A 16619-nucleotide genomic window follows, 5' to 3' on the forward strand; every position below is an offset into this window, starting at 1 on the left:
TGTCTATTCTATCTTAAATTTGCTTTATACAAGTAACATGTGTATATATTATATTTTATTTTTATGTTTCAAAATTGTAATGCTTATTACGTATTCGGATCCCATAAGTCTGTCAATCAAAATATCTACAATATGCAATGTAACGACGTGTTTCTGAATCATAAAGTCAAGTTTTTCACTCGATAAAAATGATACAATGCGCTTACAAATTTGGATTCAAAATCTGCCATTTTAACGTAATCTCTTGAAGCGATAAGTTATTCAAACACAAATGTGCAAGTCTCGCAAAAAATGCATTGTGGACATACCACAACTGTCGTAGCCGGACGATCCCCGCATAAAGGGCCATTGTTGGAGGAATAAGTTCGCAGCCCCTCAATGTTTGCAAACAAAACGCTCACAATAATAGACTTCGCTCCATTGAGTGCATCAACAGATTATCGTTGGGAGCAAAAAACAAACTGACTTTTGGATGGTCTAACAAAAAAAGGTGAGCCAAATAAAATTGGTGATTCTCTTAGAAAAAAAAATACATCTACTAGTATATCTTTTTCATGTGTGATGTTTTCAATTGTTATATTGGGTTCTACGAACTAATAAACTTGAGTAGCATATTTATTTGTTGAACTTCTTGTATGGAATATATTTACATTACAGGGTTTTTTGCTTAGCAGCAATGTCTTCCGACTAACCAAAAACAGACTAGCAAGACGGGTCGAGTTTGAAACTTTTACAACTATTTGAATGTAGGTATTCTACAATGGATAGTAAAAACAATAATTATAATCAGATGAAATATAATTTAACAAATAAAAAACTTAACAAACTAACCATTTAACTGCTTTCATAGGGATAGACATAGAGAACAGAAAGCCATACCAATCTGTCTTCACAAACAATCTTCACCTTTTCCACATTCACGAATTTTCTCATACAAACCCGCCAGCCGCCAATTATTTCAGGTAATAAAAACATGTGTAGTTCTCAAAACTAGCCGTATTTATATTTGAAAAAATCAAAAGTGTCTTATACAATTGTTTTTTTTTGTATTTAAATCATATTGATACTAGCACTCTCCTTATCATTCATCGTTCACTTTGTGTAATATCACTAAGTATAACACAAAGTGAACGATGAATGATTAGGAGAGGAGGTTTTATTACCATATCACTAAGTTATCAATGATTTTAATGTAAAAAATACATTATATTCTTCCCTGAAATAAAAATCCAATTCATTAAAAAAATGTACTCTACATACCTACCAATGTACGTTGAATGTGGTTTATTCCGTTAATGAATAAATAATGTGAATTAAAACATGTTTTTTTTTCATTGAACATAAATTACAATAAACTTTCGCTGACTAACATGCACTTCGAGAATACAATAATTGTTTTAAAACTCGCCCAGTGTTTCAATTACACGCGTTCGGTACGAAAAGTATCCCAGGACCAGTATTAAGACCAGGTGAAACACGTATATTTCATCTTAACCAATGTCATCATTGATTTTGTTTATGTTGAAGCGAAATCCGATCTGGTTCTGAAAATATTTACGATCAGAACAATTCGTTCGTACAAGGACCGTACAATTTCGGACGCCCGACCTTATAAATCTTGGCGTGTGCGGGGACGAGAGATGGGCAAAGAGTTTAAATTTCAGAATTATTGCAATCAAGTGGACGTTTTACTCTTTTAGTTTTTTTATCCATGGTCACCAGGGAATATAAATTGTAAGATGTGATAAGATGGACAGTAAATTATCGCGATTCTGGCAAATTTAATACTCGTAACTATCTTGAATTCTGAAAATAATTAACCCAACTTTATTAATTCATTTGGCTTTTAGTAACAGAAATTGCTTCAAAATATATAGCTCTACATAATGATTTTTATAGAGTTTGTTAAAAAGTTGTTTTTGTTTATATCTGTATTATTTGCGTCTTCTTCTTCTTCTTCTTTAGCTAGAACTGTATCCTGTTATTCGAAGTCCACTCCTGGGAGCTGGAAGACCAGCTGTCTTTCCATAGTTAAGGAGGTCTAATGCAACAGACAGCAAAAGAGGTAACATTATAATTTTATTCATTATTTAAATACTCAATTTTTCTTATGTTCTCAGTCTAGTTAAGTAATTCAGTGCTCAAAATCGGCGTCAAGCATAGTGTTTTTTCAAATTTATTATTTTAAAGTACTATATCCAGGCTCAAAATCTACTCTCTGGTATCTGAAATAAATCCTATTTCAAATACCAGAGTATATCATGCATTTTTTTAATTCATTGATAATATACAAGTAAGATACCAATGAACTTACTACACAGCGTGATAGAAAATAAATATGATTTAACTTAAAAATAAAAATAAATACTTAACATTAAAACAATTTATATTGCAAATATGCAGTTATAAATCGATGTATAAAGTTTTGTTTTACTGCATATACCGCAATGCGTATACGTTGCACCATCTACTGGCAACGCTTCGAAGCTAATCGAGAGCTTTTGTTAACCGAACTTAATTCAATCGATACATCCTGCATACCGATTTTAAAAAATATATCTTTATGATTGAAATAAAAATTGTTTTTTTTTTATGTTAAAAAATTACATGCAATGTAAATACAATAGTTTTATTTCTTATATAAATTACTAATCACGGAAATATTAAAATTATACATATATACGCCAAGAGAACTGAAAAGAGTTAATGATAGCGAGAATAGATATAAATTTAAGATTTATGTCATGTTTAACTTTACATGTACGTAAAGAGTAAGAATAGTTTTTGTTTCATGAAATTAATTAATCTAATGTAGAAAATATAAATATGCATTTTATAAGTGTTTAAAAAAAATTGTTTCTTGATTTTTAAAACAATTTATTAAGAAACACAGCAGGTATTTTCATATTTTATTCACATGTTTAGTATAATCAGTGAATAAATTATCGATGAAAGGTTTATTTCATTTTTTATTTCATTTCAAATACGGACTTAAAATCAATCTTATTAATTGAAGTAAAATATATATTTTTTAAATGTCAAAAGAAATCTAATTCTTAAAATACTTTTACAAAATATAGCATTTGTTAAAATGTTTACTAGTAGAGAACCAGATTTCCTTTTTTTAAATATTATTTTACATTACTTTGTATTTTATTACATTCTTGGTTTTAATGTAATTGAAGAATCGATAGATGCTGAAATGGGAGCTTTGTCAGAAAACTTTTTTTTTGTCTTTTTATAAAATTTAACACATGAAACCAAAAATAGAAATAAGAAAAAAATTAATCTTTGTTAATAAATTATAAATAAATACCTTATTTCAAAAGTGAAATAATTACAAATATTAAAATAATTCAAATCATTATCGTATGAAGCATTTTTTTATTTGGTGTAAAATATATTTTGTAAGATAAATAATTTACCTATTTCAGATGGTCGATAATAGCCGAAGTAGTCGCGTACTTACCCACTTGTCCAATAAGCGGTTTGCGTTTTGACCACGCGTTGATGCCATGAAATTACATATTCGAGACGAAAACGTTATTTCGTATATCTTTTCAATAAAATCACTACAATCCTATACCTTTTTAGTGATTTGGAGTAATACGCCGTGCAAAACAAATGTATATGAACTGATTTTGTTACAATTTTACGCTTTTTGAATAGGAATTGTAGAAATCTCAATTCACACACAGTTAGATAAATTTAAGCATTTTTTTATCGCGGATAAAGTATTAAATACAAAAAATAAAACAATTGCAAAGGTTCAGTTTTTTCGTTTGTTTATTTATGTAAACACGACTAATTCGAGAACTGCAGATGTTCTCATCAGGTGAAAATACGAAGTGTGTTGGACATGTGTAGTTCTCGAAACTAGTCTTGTTTACATGAATAAATTCCAAGTTATGTTAAACAAGTTTCTTATTCTTATATTAAAATCATCATATTATCCCACAAAATAAATGCCAAATCAATTAAAGAATGTCGATTTTTTTCGATCATTCCCATATGAATGACGGTAAGAAATATTCTCGAAATACGGTAAACCGTCGTTTTAAAATATAGTGTAACGATATAGGATTATTTAAAACGTTAAATGAATTATAAATGATACGATACGAATATATTTGTATTGGATGCGCATAAATCATTGAAACATATCTAAGCAAGTTCTTCAATTTAAAAAAAAGTGCAACATCCGGAAACAAACTAGTTAGTAACAATGTTCATTAATTATAGGCGTTTATATCTCTTTTAATAATCAAATCACTATGATACATTAGCTTTTTCAGTAATTTATAATACAACTGTGTAGTTTCAGCGTCACTAACTTTAATAACAAGACTACTTAATACGAGTTATACTTCTAACAATCATGAGGGGTGAATAACTGTGTTATTTAATTTATTACAGTCATGATTCTGTTATAGAAATTGTAGAAAAAAATCAATTTACACTTATGCATAACTTATGAAGCCTTCATAATGTGCAATTCAACTACAATAGTTTGGTATTGCGTTCTAAAAAAATGTAAATAAAATATTTTATAAAACTTTTATTTTTATTTTATTATTCTTTATTGATATCTCAACTAAGTATTAGTCTAACAGACAGATGGAGAATATGATATAATTTATATTACCATATTTCAATACGAATAGTTCTTCAGTTGATTCCAATGCAGTATTTGTAAATAAAGATTTAGATACACTCAAAAAATATGTCAAATACATTTTTAAAATATACGATGAGCACTTGTGCATAAAAAATATTTTATTCATAATGGAAATGCAAAAAATCTGTTTTGAATTGATTGCATCTATTTAAATTTAGTTGTATTTTAAAACAATAAAATTTGAATGTATTTCTAAATCCATTTTTATTTCAGTTTATACAGTTGAATGTATTTGTATTATGTCAAAAAATGGTATGTCAACGTACTTATAACTATTCTATGTGTGTATTTTTAAAAAAATACAATTTTAATGCCAAATTAATAAATATTTGTAAAATGTTTTTCGAATTCATTGTATCTAATAACATTTAGTTGTATTTTAAAATAATACAATATAAACGTATTAATAGATGTATTTTTATTTTAGTTTATGCAGTAGTATCTATTTTTATAATGTCATTTTTTTTTAAATATATAATGTTCTCCTTGTCATTCATCATTTACTTTGTGTAATATCACTTAATTACTAACATAATTTATAACTTAATAAGAAGTTTAAATTATAATAAAATAACAACTACAATACATAGTTTTATCCAGACATATTTTATGATTTAAACCTATTTCATACATTTTACGATTTAATACATTCCATTTAAATTATGTGGAACAAATTATGTACGTCGTTGTTATTTTATTACATAAAATGCAGTTCCACCAAGAAATGTCAGTACAAAAGTTAAATACAATAAAAAGTTAATTTTTTTAAGTGGTATCACACAAAGTGAACCATGAATAATAAGAAGAGTTTTTCTTGAATGTTTTCCGCAAATACTTTGGGATGATATTTGTGATGATTTCCACAGATTTTTTTCCCTGATGATGACAAGGTCCTTGTCAAAACCGGTAGGTTAAATTGTATTAGTAAAAAAAGTGGTGAAAACAATGTTAATTAATTTTATTAAGTTAATAAGAAGAGTGTTATCTTAACATACTACAAAGTTAACAACGGTTTTAAAATACAATATATATAATACAACAGTTCTGTTCGCGTGATAACTGTATTGATGAAAAAATGAATAATCGTATCATAGTTTCTAATTTGTAGAGTTCGAATGATCAAGCTCAGGCTACGCAGATATATTATTAACATGTGTATCAAACAAGAAGATAAATTAGTGGCAGGGCGTATTAGTTGGAATAAGTCTCCCCTACTATTCCGTTCCCCACCCGGATAGAGTTAGGAGGGGCCTCGTATTAGACGTATCACAGAATGCGGGTAACGGAATCGCAACAACTACGCACCGGGGACGACCCACTGCAGAGTGTAACCGAATCATCTCGAGTGGGACGGATGATGAGCGACTTGCGGCGTCTCGCTCTGCCGGATTGCGACACTTAACGGTGTCGTCGATTGTTTATTGGCGATTAGTGCGTCAGGACGGATTCGGTTATGGGACCTTACTATTTCTAGAGATAGGAGGTCAAATGGTTATATGTGAATAAAAACTAGTTTTCTGGAGAAAACAATTTTTTTAGCCTGAATTCTTATATTATTTATATTTCATAGCTTGTATACTACAAGGAAGATTTGATTTTATTAAAAAATATATAAATCAATGAATATGATTTAATATATTTTTCTTTTTCTGTGTTTGATGTCAGGTCCAACTGACGTCGACTATCACTTGAGAGCAATTATCCTTGTCTTGGAAAGCTCTAAAGAGTGCCTCAAAAGTTCTGATCTATCTTCAATCACGTATATTTTAGAGCCAGGAGATCTGATTTATGCCCACACCTAGATGACCCTTTATTTTACTTTTTATCATAAAATTTGATATGATAAACGCCAATGAGTAAAAAAAATAGTAAAAAATTAAGGAAATACTAACGATTCATTTGTAAAGAAATTGTGTTTATTCACTTAAAATTGTTACTTTACTTTACATTTTATTGTACTTTAGCTAGCCGGTAAGTATTTTTGTCAACACAGTCTTTGCCGATAAATTAAAAAGAGCAAAAATGCGGATAAATTATATGCACAATTATATTTAAGAAATAAATCAAATCAAAATTGAAAAGGTACTAATACTGTATGAAGGATCTGATATGCCGGGGTGTGATGTTCTGGTCGCGATTAACCTATATCCGCGCGAGCAGCCGCAGACCGCCGCGACGGCGAAAGATGTTCCCTCCGCCGCGGTCGGTCCGCGACTGTTCGGTATCACCTCCATCTCACGTGTCAGGCTGGCGAGAGGGACGCCGCTAGCGCATCTTCATACAACCCGTGCAGGACAGGTGTATCGCGGCGTAGCGGGCTCAAAGCCGCGTGTTGTGCGACAACAGTCAACCCGCGACCGCGGAACCGTGAGCGTCAATACGGAATCGCACGGCGAAACATACAACCGTAGCGATCTATACCGCCGCCGCGGCGTAGCGATCTTATTGGCTTATCGCTGCACGGGCCTACGGTGTAGCCGCTGCGACGCAATCACTAAACGATACAACCCCAAAAATAATTTAGAAATAAAAAATCCAAATTTAATTCTCAACTCAGTGATATAAAAAAAACTACATAATAAAAATAATAATAAGTTCTACCCTATAAAAATTTAAGACATCTTTTTTGTAATTCACATACGTGTTCATTTTATTTCATGATAAAATACCACAAAAATCATGTGATGCCAATTATTTTGTCCATTTTTATCCATTTGGCAAAAGTGCGCGAATTCTCTCACATCGGCACCAAATGAAACCGCGATTGGACTTTTTAAGAACAGCCTTAAATTTGACCAGTTTTAAGGACATTAAAATCAGCCATAAACTTTTTATTCACCCTGCAACCACGAAACTACGTTGAGTTATTCAAAGGAACGTGTTACACATTAAATGACTGGATTTCATTCGACATTTACAGTCCATATATTACAGTCGTAAATTCGTTTATCTCGAACATCCTGGAGTGACATTTGTTGACCCGTTTTCTGTCTAAATACGTTAAGGTTTAGTACCTCGTGTTCACGTAAACATAAAACGTTATACGTAAAGCAAAATTGTGGCATAGCGGTGCCTAAATCCGATGACGTAGTTATTTATTGAACTAATGTTATTGTTATTTGTGTTATAAACAATTACGTTACTACCGAAGAGGCTCTACATGTATCCGAAGACATAGAATTTATATTTATATTTTAAATAATCAAATAAGGTAAGAAATAATAAATTAAGTGTTAATACTTTTTTTACTAATGAACGATTGTAAAGCACTCTTCTTTTGTTATACCCATAAATGTAAATATAATAATAAAAATATGCTTTTTTTATTTGACATACATGTATATACTGCTCTGTAAATAAGAACACAGTAATTGAACAAATCATAAAAAAAAAATTAAAAAAAGTTTTTAAATTGAAAAGTTCAAATGCAGCATCATTTGTGTATTCCATAAAATTTGCAATTTTCTTAAATGTTAAAATAATGTGTTATGAAAAATTTAACTCAGGTAACTTTATAAAAAAAATACTGCGTTCTAATTAAGAAAGGCATTAAAACATACTGTTTGAACTATATTTCATCATAGCAAAAATATTTATCGACACCTTATTAGATGCAATAAAAAGAATGCATAAGGAATTTTGTGTATTACAATTTTTCCGTTTGTTAGTAAGTTCCTCTTTATTTAATCCTTATCCACATCCAATGGTGCATAGGGCATTGGGTGTATGCACAAAGTGTTCACTTGATCGTCAATAAATGAAAGCATGTTAATCAGTCATTCCATTACATGGATAAGTACAAATAACGTATCTTAATTTTCGATAGTCATGATTATTCTAAAAATATAACTATATCGTCAAATTTATTCATTCTAGATATCCTCAAAACTAACTAATTATTCCTCTTAAAAGTAAATAAAGTTTTAACGAATGATAAGTGAGTATGGTGCCGTCGGTTTGGTTAAAATCATAGAAATGTATAACGCATATCAAATATATATTGTGTAGGTTTATTTACCTTTCAATAAAGTTACCTAATTGCGTTTGTGTATATTTAAATTCCTTCATTCATTAAAAATTCACTATCGGATTATGTTAACAAAATTCTAGTCCAACTGTCTTTCAAAGTCACAATGACAATTCCGCTATAATTTTTTTAGCGTTATCTTTTTCACATCTTGTTTGAATATATGCTTATTTTTAAGAAATTGTTTGCAAAGCCTCTTGTTTAAAGGCTCGTGTGCAGGAATAATGGAAACGATAGGGTTAGTAGATGAGAAACTGACATAACCCGAGACTTCCGAATTTTCGCAGTTTTTTCCGACGCCAGTTTCGCAGTCAATCGTCTACCCAACTTTGTCACAGCGCCTGTTTAACTAATTTTCAAAGTTGTAAGCTTTAATTTATAAATTTAGGTTATCATATATCCCTGTCATGAGTAAGAACACATGACATTTTCAGTAATCAAAAACTTGATGATATTCTAAAATAATCCTTATGTATTGTTTCACACTTAATTCCTTAACAATGGTATTATTTTAAATTCCATGTTACTGAATTATGTCAACAAACAGATACATTAAAAAAATATTGTTCCGAGCTTTAAGCTCCTTACTGGTGGTGGTTAAATGTTTCACAATAAGGCATTTTTATAACTATCATGGATGTTTTGATGGAGAATTGGAATTCCAATTAACTATAGCAATTTCTTGAATGTTTTTCGCAGATACTTTGTGGCATATTTTATAAACTTTATAAAATTGAACAACTATTTTTAACCACTTTTTTATTATTATTACACTTTACCCTACCCGTTTTGACAAAAACCTTGTCATCATCAGGGTTTATCAATTTCTAAAACATTAAAATACTCATAATAAATTATAATCCCTTAACAAAAACCTTAGTGTGTGGAAGTTTTTGGTAAGGGAATGTAATTAATTATGAGTAGTTTAATGTTTTTACTGTTTTAGAATTTAATAAACCCTAATGATGACAAGGTTATTGTCGAAACCGGTAGGTTAAAGTGTACTTATAATTAAAAAAGTGGTTAATACAAAGCTGTTTAATTTAATAAAGTTTAAAAAATATAGCAATGTTTTAGACGTAAAATATTTGATCATTTACATTTTTAAACACTCACGAGAAACCAATATAAAATTAATTTTCTTTTACTGCTTGTCCCTCAAGGATATGTACAATATACGTGATCTAATTTAGTGTTCAATTTCCTATTATTTTGTGGCTAGTCTGTCACAGAAACCTAATTAAAATCCTTCCTTTAAGACAGCACCAACTCTTAGGTGCGTATATTTGAAACTTGAAAGGAAACCTCCTACAGTTTCATTGTGCCTACATGTGATGTTTCAAATTTATTCATAAATCTTGATAGAGTTATAACGCAGACAACTAGCGTCTCAGCCTCTCCTGTATTAACTCATGAATAATAAAAGGCAACTGAGCTACATTATATTGTTGAAGTCCACTAGAAAAAAAATATTTTTTTTAATTTTAAATTGATATTTTGGTATGTACAGAGTTTCCCAATATTAAAAATATCAAATCCAGCTTAATATTGCATTGTTGATTTGGTATGTGTAAATTCCTTAAACTAAAAAAATTAAATTGATTTATTCAATGCCGTCGAGTACCTTTGCATGAAAAAATATTAGAATATTACCAGAAGTAAATTTAAAGACAATATAATATTTAGAATAACTAGAATTTATTTTACCAAATGATCATAAAGCACTTAGTAAAAAAAAATTGAAATCCTGAATCCTGTAATATTAATGACTTAATATCCAAAATACATCTTCGAACAAATAAAATTCATAAAATGTTTTCAAATAAATGGAGGTCGTAAACCTTTTATTATTATTTTTAACTCATTTTTTAATATTTTGCAGGCGTAGCTTTTTTTTACTCTCGGTAAGAATGTTACATTAAATTATTGCTAGTGCCTAAAGATACTATATTCTTCAATGATGATACGTTACTGTAAAGTAAAATAAAAAGAAAACGAAAATACGAACCGTTTTGAATACTTTGACACAAAGATTCATATATGTATGCACAATACGCGTTGACTTGTATTGTTTTTATCCTCTAACTCGTAAAATGTCACACTTTTTAGTTTGTAAAAGTCGATCTTTATCGTTTTTTTACTGTATTTCGTTTTGTACCGACATTTCTTGGTGGAATACATTTATATAATAAAACAATAACAATTTAGTTCTTACATTTTTATTTTATCTGACCAGTGACTGAGTTTTGTCGTTACCTACACCATCACACTGTTGATAGATCACCAGTCTAACGATGTCACAAATTGTCACAAAATGTCAAAAATTGGTCACTTATGAAATAAAATTATACTGGAAAAAACCATACAGTTGACAAATGTATGATATGTTTTTTTTTACTGGCCTAAAACTAGAAACGTAAATTATATCTTTTAACTGTATTAAAAAAAATATATATACTTAATTTTATTGTCATTTAATCTATTATAGTAAAAAATATCAATTTCGTTTTTAAGTCCTTAATAAGTGAACGAACGCATTCAATACTGAACCTACATTGAACAAAATATTTGTTTTCGTTAATCCGGTAACGGAATAGCATTATTTCTTGCGTAGAAATAGTGCGAGAAAAATAATAATACCATTCATTGTCTGATACACTTAGAACACCAATATATCACCGGAAAATATTTATAATTATCAATTTCGCCTGAAAGAGAATAATTGTCTGGTGGTTGATTCGATTTACTTAGTAGATGAGTTAAAGAAATCCGCCTTAGGGGTCAAATTCGGAAACCTCTTATACCGTGATGTTCGAAACGATAAACCTAATATAGCCCCAAGGACATCAGTGGTTTAAGCTTACTAAGAATAATATGAAAACAATATAAATATTTATGGTCTATATATAATTTATTGTTTTTTTTCTAGCACCATAACTTACCTGCGACATATTACCAGACGTATTGGATGAGAATTTGCTTATTTTATTTAGTACCGTAAGGTTTTTAAATAATATTGTCTACAAGGAAAAATAATCAATATAAAGTTTTCTAACGTAATAAATTAAGGTTTTGTATTTTAAATATTGTTAACAGTATTAGTTTCATGTAAAAATACTTACGCAATAAAACAAACACAATTAAGGCCTTTCTTCATAACATTTTTTTAAGAATTTAAATAATATATTTTATTTCATTTGAATAAAAATTTTGGTATTTAAGTACAAGATAGCATTATATTTGTAGTATTTATCATTTATTTATTTATTTTAACTTCATGTACAGAAAATAAATAAGTGCATTGGCGGGTTTATTGCTTAAAAGCGATATCTTCCAACCAACCAAAAACAGACAAGTGATATTGATCAAAACGATTGATACCATATATAGCTGTTTGCAATCAGAGGGTAGATAGTAGGTACTTGAACATTCATCATTCGTAAGAAAGAAAGATAAACACATACACAGCATTGATTTCAACCGTCTTCGTTAGTACAAGAAAGTACAAAATGTATTTTCGTCACCACTTCGCATTTGAAGTTCCGGGTTCGATTCTGGAGAGGCTAAAAATAAATATTTATCATTTTCAATCTCATATTCATTTAACCACCCTGAAGAGGTACAAGACGCACTCTTATACTCATCCAATTAACGATCAAGATAGCACTGCGTCAGTATGATGCTTTGTTCTATGCACCATTTGGTACAGATAAGGGATTAAAAGATATATATATTAACACTATGGAATCACATACGTTGTGAATTTATTTATATATGTACATATATGTAAATCTGGTAAAGATATATGACTGTGTATCGATATAGCCGTAAAAAAATATCTTTCGTATCTTTAAATAAAAACAAGAACATAAAAAACAGATCTTATCCTACTCAGGAATATCTGGATATATGGAAAAAAATATAATAAATAAAGCATATTTACTATGTTTTTTTTGATAATGTTTTATGTTGACGCTTGCAAAATTGTGATTTAAAAGTAAAGGTAAGCTTTATTTTACAACTAACTTACAATCCCAACTTATTACGAGGTTGCACAAAGTCAGACACAGTAACAGTAATGATCTTTTAAAGATTTCGTTAAACTTCTGACAGCCATATCATCGTGAAAAATGAACTCTCGCTTCCTTTGTGATTGACATGCCAGGGTCTTGGGATCGAATCCCCTTCCCGAGCAAATCCAATTGATGCACTTCGGGTCCGGGTTTTTCAAATCACACATAAAATAAAAAAAAGCTCACTATCATTTAAAGCTACACAAATCATTGTTAATAAAATTGATACCGAAAATATTATACACAAGAATTACTGCTTTTTTCAAAATACAAAATCCCTTAAATGGATACCATTTTTTTAAAAATAAAGTCTGCAATATGTGCAATGAAATGCTTTACTAAATAGAATCAATAATATTTATTTAAAAACGTTCAAGAAAAATGTTGAAGTAAGTGTAAGTTATAATATTATATAGTTATAATTGCGCACATGACATTTTTTTATTATTCTTTTTTAAAGCGAAAACTTGTAATTGGAATGATAATTTTAATTTTTTTTAAATATTTTTTGTTGGTTTTCCAATAAATAAATAAAAATGCAATTGAAAAATAACCTCTAAAAAAAATCTTATTTAAAAAACATTCAAATTAATTCAACCCAATTCGGGTACATAATTTAAATAATTTATCACTCAGTATATGCAGCGCCTATTGTGTAACTAGAGGCCCCAGGATTCTCAGTCTTTTTTAGCTTTGTTTCCAACTAAATACAAACAATAACTCAATCATTTATTTTACGTAAACAAACTATCTTAAAATCATTTTTAAATTATCGATAATGCTTATCTTAGCCATCCATTTTTGCATTATTTTACCATTTGAATATCTATCATTCATCTTTATACCAAATGTTTGTCTGAGTGATCGCATTCAGAATGTGTATTTTTATCCAACTCTATGATTCACTTCGGTACTTCGGTTATGTATTATTACAAGAGTACGGAACTGCGTTGTCGACTGCCAGCTTAACTTCCACTGTAAAGCTATATGATACAGCTAATTCCCAGTATTAATTCACATTTCTTTATCTTTATGAAATAAGAAGTTGAAAATAATTAGGTACATTACATAAAAAATAAAACATTTAAAAATTATTATTTCGCTGAAAACTTTTTTTAAATATTTATTTTAAAACGTTTTGTTGAAAAAACGGTTTATTAGATATATTAGTTTATCTTCGCAACTTGATCATTGACTAACATTGTTCTGCCTTCTACCTCATTCACGTTAAGTTAGACCTCGTATAACACCTATCAGATAAAAACATCCAACTCCACTACCATACAGATACAGCTGTCCTAATCGAATGCTATTATTCAAATTAAAATTAACTATCGGCTCGTAGTGATTTATGATAAGTACGCGTAAAGATTATGCTAATTTACGAATATTGAAAGTGAATAAGATGCATGTATTAAAATGTCTGTTGAGAGTTGGATTATGAGGAGGATCTAAATACATGAAATAATACATATTAATTATCGCAAGAATACTGTTTATAAGACCTTGAACTTTTAAACAGTAGAAAAATTAACAGTACTAGATACTTATTTATATCATATAATGATCGTAAAGTGCTTTCAAGAAGTACAAGCCAATAATTCGTAACTAAAAAAGGTTAAACCTTAATAAACATGCATAAATACTTAATAAAAATTAGCGTTAAGAAAATTAAATTACAGTATCATAAGATAATGATTATTTCGTTCAATATAAATGAAAACTTTTACTTGTTTCTTTTTGATACGTTGAAAGACATTACTTATTCGCAATGAGCCAGCTAATGTACCTACACATAATATCTATGAGAAGTTAAAAATAAATAAATATACTTATATAGTTTTTAGAGATGTTAAGAGGGACTCGCAATCAATATGCGTTTGGCAATGCTAGACGCCGGTCGTCGTATCTGCGAACGATTTTTTTGAAATGTGTATCAGAATTTGACTTTTTTTAGGAATACATATTAAAAAAATACTTCATTGTTTTCTAACTCCTTACCTATTAATGACTATTTTCTTTTTAATACCATATATTTATTTCGAAGCAAAACTTAATTTTCAATACAAAAAAGGAGTTTTAAGAAAAAAAATACGTTAAATGTTACCGTGGCTTAGAGAAAATTATGTTGCGATTTATCGTATATTGGGCCTTTAATCTTAGACCATTTTATTCAGAATTTAAACTTGATTATATGGATTAATTAACACTTAAAATTGTAAAAATATCATTTCATAGTAACCTTTCCATGTGCATTAAAAAAATAACAAAATTTCAATTAGATATTGCTGAGGTAGTCTAAAGATTTTAAAGTCATGTTTGTATATTTTTTAAAGCCTCATAATTTTTCTGATTTCAGGGAACGCATCTACGTTTACTTAAATAAAGACGTGAATTTGAGAGAACTAGTAATATATTTTCTAAGCCTTTTGAACAAATAATTTAGTGAAACGTTAAGTAAGTGAGAAGTGTTGAACATTTAGATATCGTTGTCGAAAATGATTGATGAAATATCCACCTGAAGTCAGTTGAAAACAGATGATTGGGGCCTGTCTTCTGATGTATTGATTCCTGTCCTGCAAACTGACTACTTCATGCTTCAAGGTGAGATTGAAGATTTTTATATTTTTTCTATGAATTTTCTATACCATTGGATGATAAATCTATGTTTATTGTGATATTTAATTTTTTTGTTGAAAATATAATTTATAAACGAACAGTTATATACTTCAAACTACGCGATGTCTCTAGGGCAGTAAGATTTTGATATCTCAACATAGATGAGGAAGAATTTGAAAGTCTAAGTATTTACAGGGCCTTTGACCTGTAATAGGTTAGTTTAAACCATAACTTTATACACTGTAACATGTACCATTCTACCCATAATTAAAAACACACTCCTTTTTTTGTTGCTAGAATTCAAAAATGATATAATTCACACGTCTTTTCGTGTGTCATTTCTCGGCAGCATGTATGGTTGATTTCAGTAAGCTTTTTATTTAACAGACATCCTTGTTTTATTTACAATACATTTTTAATTATTTTATTTATTTATCAAAAATAAATTAAAATGTTTTAAATATTTATGATCCTTACCAAATTATTTACTCACTGGGAGACGTCTAAAAATATGTTTTTTCTAAAGCTTATAATTTGATTAACTATTTTTTTCAAAACATTTTGAGTGTGTCCAAGTCCATGTTCATAAATCCGGGATTTCACCGCTCAAGAGTAATTTTTACATGTTAACATACCCTTGCCTTGCTAATTCCCAGACTTCCATATTTTTCTTCATCTATGTATGTTGAGATGTTAAAATGTAAAAATAGCGCATAAGCAGAGAAAACCCAAGGTTTTGAACAAGGATTTGAAAACCACCAAATTGATGTCTAAGTATTTAACTATCAAAAATTGTTTCGAATTGTTAATTAATCCTCCCGCCAACGTAGTTGGGAAATTATGAAAACCGTTATAAGTTCTGAAATAAATAATAAAATAAAATAAAAACTACAATGATTTTCAGTACAATCTACTGAGAAATTCACTTCATTTTAAGAAGTATCAATAAATCTTTATATGTAATAATTACAAATACCGTTAAGAACTTTTAAAAAGATATCGTATGATAGATGGTTGTACATATTTATACCCAATAATGTATTTTTTTTCCAATCTTTATGATACCGAAGGAGATTTTTTCATCCCTAATTGGACAGTTATTTCCTTTTCTTGATCATTATTTTATATCTCTTAATAGTTTAATATCGATTTTATTACTTCCAAGCACATTAAGTTGAATCCTTTCATCTCAGTAGCATAATGAATACTGCTTTTTGCTACA

General features: G+C 29.0%; 1 long non-coding RNA gene across 1 annotated transcript in view; it reads left to right on the forward strand.

Moving 5' to 3' along the window:
- Positions 1-7865: 7865 nt before the first annotated feature.
- The window catches only part of LOC148301573 (uncharacterized), a 73343-nt gene continuing 64589 nt past the window's right edge, over positions 7866-16619 (forward strand). Inside the window, exons 1-2 of the long non-coding RNA XR_015838779.1 lie at positions 7866-7889; positions 15138-15382. This is a non-coding gene — a long non-coding RNA (uncharacterized LOC148301573). The remainder of the gene's footprint in view (positions 7890-15137; positions 15383-16619) is intronic.

This window comes from Brachycentrus maculatus, unplaced genomic scaffold (genome assembly GCF_059751285.1).
Source record: "Brachycentrus maculatus isolate JH-2025_06_01 unplaced genomic scaffold, ASM5975128v1 h1tg000538l, whole genome shotgun sequence".
Taxonomy (NCBI): domain Eukaryota; kingdom Metazoa; phylum Arthropoda; class Insecta; order Trichoptera; family Brachycentridae; genus Brachycentrus; species Brachycentrus maculatus.